Raw genomic sequence first — 9819 nt, forward strand, 5'->3', positions numbered from 1 at the left:
GCAAGGCTTGAACGTCCAAGCCAAACCCAGCGCCCAAGGTTAAAGCTGGACCTGGACCTGCTCCAGATAAAGAGTGCTTTTACTGTCATGAACTTGGTCACTGGAAGAGAAACTGCAAGCAGTACCTAGCTTCATTGAAGAATGGCGGAAGTAAGAGTACTTCTACCTCAGGTACGCTTGTTGTTAATGTTATAGACAACATTTTTCTCGCTGATACAATTATTAATTCTTGGGTATTTGATACCGGATCGGTTGCTCATATTTGCAATTCGATGCAGGGAATGATAAGAAGTAGAAGCGTGGAAAGAGGAGAAGTTGATTTCCGCGTGGGCAATAATGCAAGAGTTGCTGCGTTGACCGTTGGGACGATGCAACTCCACCTCCCGTCAGGATTTATTATGGAGTTGAATAATTATTATTTTGTTCCTAGTTTAAGTCGAAACATTTTGTCTCCTTCATGCTTGATGAAGGATGGTTATTCATTTGCGAGTGAAAACAATGGTTGTGTGATCTCTAAGAATGATAGGTTTATGGCTTTTGCACCCATTGTGAATGGATTATTTGTTTCAAATCTTGATGGTTCACCTGTCTGTAACATAAATGCTAAAAAGCCTCGGCCTAATGATTTGAGTCCCACCTACTTGTGGCATTGTCATTTGGGTCATATAAGTGAAAAGCGCATGAAGAAGCTCCATTCTGATGGACTTCTAACTTCGTTTGATTTTCAATCATACGAGACATGTGAGGCTTGCTTGGTAGGCAAGATGACCAAGACGCCTTTCACAGGATTTCCTGAGAGAGCAGTAGACTTGTTGGAACTCGTACATAGTGATGTATGCGGACCAATGAGCATGACGGCTAGAGGAGGATTCCAATACTTCATAACTTTCACTGATGATTTTAGTAGATATGGCTATGTCTACTTGATGAGGCACAAGTCTGAAACCTTTGAAAAGTTCAAGGAATTTCAGAATGAAGTTGAAAATCAGCGTGGCAAGAAAATTAAGGCCTTACGGTCTGATCGTGGAGGCGAGTATTTGAGCCACGAGTTTAGCAATCATCTAAAGAGTTGCGGAATTGTTCCACAACTTACACCGCCTGGAACACCTCAGAGAAACGGTGTATCCGAGCGACGTAATCGAACTTTGTTAGACATGGTTCGATCAATGATGAGCCAGTCGGACCTACCGTTGTCATTTTGGGGATACGCTCTAGAAACAGCAGCTTTCACACTTAATAGGGTACCATCTAAATCCGTAGTTAAGACACCATATGAGATATGGACTGGAAAGGTTCCTAGTTTGTCTTTTCTAAAGATTTGAGGATGTGAAGTGTTTGTCAAGTGACTTCAGTCGGACAAGATCACACCCAAGTCGGATAAGTGCATTTTCGTGGGATATCCAAAGGAAACTTTGGGATATTATTTCTACAACCGATCAGAAGATAAAGTGTTTGTCGCTCGGAACGGAGTTTTCCTAGAGAAAGAGTTTCTCAAAGGAGAAAAGAGTGGAAAGACAGTGCATCTTGAAGAAGTTCAAGATGAGACGATCGGGCAAGAATCAATGAGTGATGCTAACGTAGTAGAACAAGTTGAGATACCCATGGCAAGAGAAGCACCACCACAACCATGAAGGTCGGCAAGGCTCCGTGAAATGCGGGAAATATTATTGTTGGGCAATAATGAGCCTGCGACATATGCAGAAGCAATGATGGACCCAGACTCCGAAAAATGGCAGAGTGCCATGCAATCCGAAATAGAGTCCATGGGAGACAATCAAGTTTGGAACTTGGTTGACCCGCCTGATGGTGTTAAAGCCATAGAGTGCAAGTGGATCTATAAGAAGAAAAAGGACATGGATGGAAATGTTCACATCTATAAAGCATGACTTGTCGCAAAAGGTTTTCGACAAGTTCAAGGAGTTGACTACGACGAGACCTTCTCGCCCGTAGTGATGCTTAAGTCCATTTGGATTATTCTAGCTATAGCTGCATATTTCGATTATGAGATATGGCAGATGGATGTCAAGACAGCTTTCCTGAATGGAAACCTAGCTGAGGACATGTATATGATATAGCCTGAGGGTTTTGTCGATCCGAAAAATGCTGGAAAGGTATGCAAGCTTCAGAGATCCATTTATGGATTGAAGCAAACATCTAGGAGTTGGAACATTCGTTTTGATGAAGTGGTCAAAGGGTTTGACTTCACCAAGAACGAAGAAGAGTCTTGTGTTTACAAGAAGGTTAGTGGGAGCTCTGTAGTATTTCTAATCTTATATGTGGATGACATATTACTGATTGGAAATAACATTCCTATGCTTGAGTCCGTAAAGACTTCACTGAAAAATAGTTTTTCGATGAAGGACTTAGGGGTAGCGGCATATATTCTGGGCATTAAGATCTATAGAGATAGATCGAGAAGGCTTATAGGTTTAAGCCAAGATACTTACATTGACAAAGTGTTGAAGCAGTTCAGCATGGAAGAGGCAAAGAAAGGGTTCTTTCCTATGTCACATGGCATACATCTCAGCAAGACTCAGTGTCCTTCGACTGCTGATGAGCGGGATCGCATGAGTAGAGTGCCATATGCCTCGGCTATGGGATCTATCATGTATGCAATGATAAGTACTCACCCAGATGTTTCAGATGCGCTAAGTATGACAAGCGGACACCAATCTGATCCAGGTGAGAGTCACTGGACAGTGGTGAAAAACATTCTTAAGTACTTGAGAAGGACTTAAGATATGTTCCTCGTCTATGGAGGTGAGGAGGAGCTCGTTGTAACAGGTTACACCGATGCTAGTTTCCAAACCGACAGAGATGATTCAAAGTCACAATCAGGATTTGTGTTCACGCTAAATGGTGGTGCTATTAGTTGGAAGAGTTCCAAACAGGAGACGGTGGCCGATTCTACGACAGAAGCCGAGTACATCGCGGCTTCGGAAGCCGCGAAGGAAGGTGTTTGGATAAGGAATTTCCTCATTGAGCTTGGTGTGTTCCCGAATGCGTCCAGCCTATTGAATCTCTACTGTGATAATAATGGGGCAATTGCACAAGCAAAGGAGCCAAGGAACCACCAGAAGAACAAACACGTAATGCGGTGATTTCATCTCATTCGAGACTTCGTTAACCGGGGTGAGATCAAGATATGCAAAATACACACGGATCTGAACATTTCTGATCCGTTGACAAAACCAGTCCTGCAGGCTAAGCATGATGCGCATGTAAGAGCTATGGGTATTAGGTACCTTCTAGATTGACTCTAGTGCAAGTGGGAGACTGTTGGAGGTATGCCCTAGAGGCAATCATAGAGATGATGATATTCCATTTGTATCCATGATTTGTATACTGTGTTCATTGAATATCCATTAAAGGCTACTTGAATTCATTTGCAATTATGTGAATTGTATGTGAAACTCTTTACTTGTATGGTTATTCTAAAGTTGTCCCTAGTCGGAGCTCATGTGAGGACACACATGAATATTAGACTAGCACATGTATTAGTTGATGACTATGTTTCACAAGTCATGGACATGGAGATATTGAACTAATAATGTGGGCACATGTGGAGACATGTACTAGGACTGACCCAGTACGAGAAGTAGTTCTCTCTTTAAACAACATATACGCTTTGTCCTTAGACCTGAGATTGTCGCATGTACTCAAGATGTGGATCGACTTACTTAGGGGCTATCAAACGCTACGCTGTAACAGGGTAGTTATAAAGGTAGCTTTCGGGTTTGTCAAGAAGCATGCTATGAGACATGGTCAATCAAGATGAGATTTTCCCCTCTTTGATTGAGAGTGATATCTCTGGGCCCCTTGAGTGATCGGATCCGAAAATGCATGGCCATGCTACGTACGGTTAAGAGTTAACCTACAAAGGGATTCCGAATCACAGGATCGAGAAAGAGCGGTCGGCTTGAAGCTAGACCAAATATCGTGAGGCAAAGGGAATAGCATGTATATTGTGTTGTCATGGTTCGTCTAATATGATCTTCGTGTGCGTATAGGAGTTGGCACGTCTTGCTAGAGGCCGCTACCGACTATTGGGCCGAGTAGGAGTACTCGGGCCATGTCTATACGTATCCGAACCGATAGGGTCACACACTTAAGGGGCTGGAAGCCCAATTCGGATGTGATCCGAGTTGGATTAGGTTTAGAAGTACTAATGGGCCTCGGACCCAGAGGCCCGTTACGAACCTCTATAAATAGAGGGGTGGGGGTGCCCTAGGGTTCACACCTTTTGGCAAAACACATCTGCCACGCCTCCCACGCCCTTGCCTGTTGCAACTCGTGGATCTAGCAGTCCAACTTGCGACGCTTCCTCCCTGCACGTGTGGATACCTTGGAGGTGTTGCGCCTGCAGCACTTGGACGAGCCGCCAACGAGCCACGACGAGCCGACGATGAGCCGCGGCACGAGGGCGATCTTGCTGCACGTGGACGAGCTGCTGAGGAGCTGCTGGACGTTGACGTGATGGACTACGTACGACTACGTTGATTGACTACGTACGACTACGTTGATCGTCTTTGCTGCATCGACGCAAATCTACATCTTCCGCACCAGTAGTGCGTCGAGTGGTAATCCCGTGATCCTTATACGGCAGTTCTTCCTGGTTTTATGCAGTAGAAATTTTGATTTGCACTAGTGTAGCCTACCTCGTATCCCTACAAGAACAGCTAAGGCGTTTCTACCCCTAGATTTCATTTCCAAGTTCTGTACATAGACATCTCTGTAAATTTAATGATTTTTGCGGAAAAAAGAATTTTGAGCTGGTTCCATTCAAGTTTCACGTCGAACTCAGGGATATCCGAACCTAGCTCCGCTTCAGGGCCGCATATCCCTCGGGGGCTATCAGGGGCTCCGGCCCAAGCCACTTGACACCCTCTCAAAAACGCTTTCTCTTTCCGAGTCGACCCTCTTTCTGAACCTTCGGGCATGAAAAGGAGAGAGTGCATGAACGGCGTTCAGGCAAGACTGATCGGATTGCAAAAAACCTACGCCCCAACGGCTATGGTGCCTTCGCTCATCAACGCTTACTGACACACCTGACAACGTGCTCTAAACTTTCCAAGTCTAAAAAACAAGAAAGAGGATCGGAAAATTTTTTACGACAAGTTATAGAAAAGGCCCCTATGGCCATCACAAAAAGCAAGTCTTTCACTAATGTATTTACATCTTGGGCGCCAGCCCGATACAGCTAACTCGTCCAGGGATCTTCGGGCGGGACAGCCTCATCCTCAAGGAGCCTCGCCAAGGCCTCCGTCGGGTTGAACACTGACGCATCGATCTCCTCCAGCTCAGCCTCGGAGTAGCCAGCAGCGTACCCCCACTCATCCCGGCGAAGTTGATGCTGGAGTAGTAGGAGCCGAAGACCCCGAAGGCTCGCCTCACGCTGGTGTGGAGCGCTTCCATGGCGATCTCGCGGGCCTGGCGGTACGTCCCGAGGACACGAGCCGTCAGCGAGCTCGTCCCCTCCCCCTAGACCACGCTGAGGCCATCGCAGACGACGCGGACCGCATCCCGCAGGTTGCCGTGCTCAGCGCGCTCCGCGTCAAGCACATCCCTCGGCCGGGCGATTTCGTCTGCAAGGACCACTCGGAAGGACCCACCAAATCAGAAACCACCGCAACTCCACAGAGACAAAGAAACAAAAATAAGTCTTACCCTCGGACCGTGCCTTCAGCTCACGCTCCCGGTCGACCCCTTGGGCCACAGCGGTCTGGAGCCCCTGCACTTGCGCTTGGAGCTGGCCGACCTCCGCGCCAAGCTCGGCCGCCACTTTCTCAGCCTCGTCCTTCTGGGCCGCCTCGAAGTCCCGCTCCTGCCAGGCCTTTTGCCGCTCGCGCTGGATGTGCTCGACGGTTTTCTGAAGGGCATCAAGATCTCCCCTCAGCCGCGCAAGCTCCTCGGCATCAAGGCAGGCCCTCTCGGCAACAGCGGCCTGGAGCTCCTCACGGTCGAGGTGAGCCTTATCGACGACGGCTTGGAACTTGGCCTCCGCCCGCCGCGCATCCTCCTGCGCCACTTGCTCGCGCCTATGCAGATCATCAATGACCTGCTGGGCGGCGGCAACTTGCATGGTCAGCTCCCTGGTCCATTGCCTCTCCAAGTTGAAGCGCTCCCAGAGCCCCCGCTCCAGCTGGAGGAAATCGGATTTCCCCCGACTGCATTCTTGGAGAGCCTGCAAAACAATATGCCATTAGGGGTGGAGCAACGGAGAGGAAACAACCACCAACGGAGAAGGTACCGTACCTAGCCACCGGGGAGGACGACGCCATCCAACTCCCCCAATGCCGAGGATAGAGCCGCGCGGATGTTAGCGAGGCCGCCCTGCATCGCCTGCCACTTGCCCCATTCCGTAGCGTCATCCAATGTGAAAAGGGGCCTCTGCGGGTCATCACGAGACGACCAACGCAGGACGGACCCTCTCCACGCCTTGGGAACGGGAGTGGCCGAGGCAGAGGCGGGAGCCGACCCCGACGCCGCCGTCAAAACGGGCACCACCATCCTGGAAGCCGCTAGGCTCACCGACGGTCCCGGCGCATGCGCCCCTGCCCCCGTCGAGGCTGTCGCGGGCCCGCCCGTCGGCGCCACCGCCTCCGACGCGGGCGCCGGAGCGAGTGTCCCCATGGCCGCCTCGCCCTCTATCGCGACCACCGAGGCAGGCGTCTCCGCCCCTGTCGGGGCCTCCGGAGCAGGCACCTCCACCTCCGCCGCAGGTGCCACCTCCGCCATGGCTCCCCGGGCGGAAGTCCCCATCTCCGTCGCCACCGACTCCTCCATCGCATCCGCCGGGGTGGGCGTCCCAGCCTCCGCCACTGCCGCCATCCCCGCCGTGGCCGTGGGGGCAAGCTCTCCTTCCTCCGTCGCCACCGCCGTCCCCGTCGCGACCGGTGGGACATCCGTCCCCGTCTCCACCGCCGACGTTCCCTCCGCCTCATCGGCATCGAGGTCGATCACCTCCTCAGCCTGAGGGCCCTAGGGAGTGACACTCTGCACCGTGGGGTCGGCCGAGGAAGCGGAAGGCGGCGGCACCACTCCACCGGTCGCCGCCACGGGGGCCACTTCCACGATGGGACCCGCGACCTCACCAGGAACCCCGCCGCTCACCGCGGGCGGGGCCGCGGTCCACTCCGCCGGGGCGGACAACACCCGCAGCGCCTTCTTGGGCGCCAACTGCGGAACGAGGCCTCGAGGGGCAGTGCTGCGAAACAATCAACAAACATCAGCGGTAACAACAATGTATGGAAAGGAGTGAGGTTCGCAAGAAAATTCAACTCACGTTCCCCCAGCGCAAGGACGGCGTGCGCACTTCGCCTCCGAGCCGGACGCCGACCCCGAGGCATCCAGCAACAGTCGCTTGTCGCCGCTCCTCTTCTCCTGGGCCGCAGGCGCGGGGACGGGGGAGGGCTCCGTAGACCCCAGGGGAGCGCTTCGTGCCGACCCCTGAGAGGCGCTCCGCGCCGACCCCTGGGGCATGGTCCCAGAGCTTTGCGGGACCAAGTCCCGGGCGAACGGTCCACCCGCTTCATCCCTCATGGCCATTTGGGAGTGCGTCTCCCGAATAACGAGCTCGCTCGACCGGGGGGATAGGACAAGGTCCTCCTCCTCCTTGTCATCCTCCTCTTCCTCCTCATCGTCATCGTCATCATCATCGTCGTCGTCTGACACGACCGGTCCTCATCGCCGCCGCTGGAACTCCTTGGCGGCCCTCTTCTTCTTCTTCGTCGTCTCCTTGTCCTTGCGGCACTTTTGCTTCTTAGCAAGGAGACGGTTCTGCAGCCGCCACTCGGCATCCTCCGGCACCGGCGGGCGCGAGTCCACGACCTGGGTCATGATGCCCTGCAAACGCAAAAAAGCACCGTGTCAGAGCGGCGAACCAAGAAACACGAAAAAAGAAGGTTGGCGCACCAAATCCTTACCAGATTGATGAAGTTCTCGTCTGGGCACATCAGAGGGTGTTCGGGCACCGGGTAGTCAGCGTCCTTGTCCTCCAGCGCCTCCCGAACCTGCTGCTGGATCTCGGAGGCAGTGAGCGCACCCGTCACGAGGACGGTGCCCTTGGTCGGCGCACCGGGGGTCATGTCGGCGAGCGAGCAAACCCGGAGCATCAGCGGCGCCACCCGCCGGGTGTGGTACGCCCCGATGACTCCGGCTCCGATCAACCCCCTCCCCTTCAGGTGCTCGATGGCCTGCAGCAGACCGTTGATCCGCTTCTTCTCCTTATCAACCGGGCCGTACGCCCACACCTTCGGCGCCGCCTCGATAATATGGCCGGTGAACTCCGGCAGGGGGGAGTTCGAGTAGTTCTTCACGTAGAACCACTGCTGGTGCCACCCCTTGTGGGACGCCGCGGTCTTCATCGCCATGTACTCCTTGGCGCGGGTATGGCGGAGGTGGATTCCGGCGCACCCTATCAGCACTGGGGTCGACCGCTGCTGGCTTCCCCTCTTCTCGGCCTTCTGATACAGGTTGACCGTGAAGAAGTACTTCCACAGCGAGAAGTTGGGCTCAATGCCCAGGAACCCCTTGCACAACGCGACGAACGCCGCGATGTGCTGGATCCCATTGGGGTTGAGGTGCTGCAGCTCAAGCCCGTAGTAGTGCAAGAGCCCGCGGAAGAAGAGGCTCGGCGAAGTCGCGAACCCCCTCTCGTGGAAGTGGGCAAAAGATACGACGTGGCCGGCGGGGCAGATTCGGCACCTCCTCCATCTCAGGGAACCTCCACTCATCCCTCTCCGTCCTCTCGCAGAGGAGGCCCTTCTTCATGAGGCCATCGGTGCGCGAGGAGCTGAAGTTGGAACGCGCCCAGGATCCCATCGCCGGAGGGAGAAGAACTCGACGGGGGATGGGGAGAAAGGGTGCGGCACTGGGCGGAGGAAGACGAAGCGGGTGCAGAGGAGCTGAGGGTGTGCGAGGAGACGAAAAGGCTTGAAGGTAGATGGCGGGCGGAACCAGCGAGGCGAAGTCCTCGTTTTATAGGGAAGGCGCGAGGGAAGCAGAACAGACGCCCTTATCGTAATAAATGTGGCGCTAGGTACGCCCCCGTCACGCCCGCTCCCTTTTCGGAAACCGTGCGCACGATCTGCAGCAGAAACATCCCCTCCTCCCTCGATTTGCGGGTCGGTGCCCTCCACCACTTCGTCTCCTGGAAGACATGCACAGGACGTCCTCCACGTTTGGCCCAAGACGCGACATCCACTACAATTCGGCCCAAGGCCCATCAAAAGGTAAAAAGGGATATGGGGCTGAAAACGCCCCTACGGCCCATTACAATCCCGAGCGAGGGGTGAGAAGAGACGGGTCCGCTAGCGACCATCACCCGGGCGCACGACAGCCCAGGGCGTCTCAATCTCACATTCGAGTCCGGACCGGCATCAAAGTTCATGGTTTTTCCCCGAAGAAAGGCAACGAGCCGCCGGATCCGACCGAACGGACTTGGGAACTATATGAACTGGTCGACCAGAGCCTAGGGTACGCCACCAGCTTGGCCCAAGCCGGACCCCCCCCCGAACGGGGACCGGGATCCCACTCGAATCAACCCGTTAGTAGCTCAACGAGCACCACGGTTCATCCAATGAGGATAGCGTGGCACGGCTCGCCCCCTCCATCCTAGCGAACGGACGCTTGAGGGGAATGAACAAAAGTCAACCCAACCTCCGACTGGTCCCCTGCAACGCGCGGGGGCTCGGGGGCTGACCTCGCAACCTAAGGCCACGCGGGTGGTCTCAACTTAAGGCTCGCAGACGGAAGGGAACAACAAGAAGTCCCCCTGCGCCGAGTAGCTTACAGGATGAGTCACCTAATTAATCCCCT

This window comes from Setaria viridis, chromosome 8, assembly GCF_005286985.2.
Source record: "Setaria viridis chromosome 8, Setaria_viridis_v4.0, whole genome shotgun sequence".
NCBI lineage: Eukaryota > Viridiplantae > Streptophyta > Magnoliopsida > Poales > Poaceae > Setaria > Setaria viridis.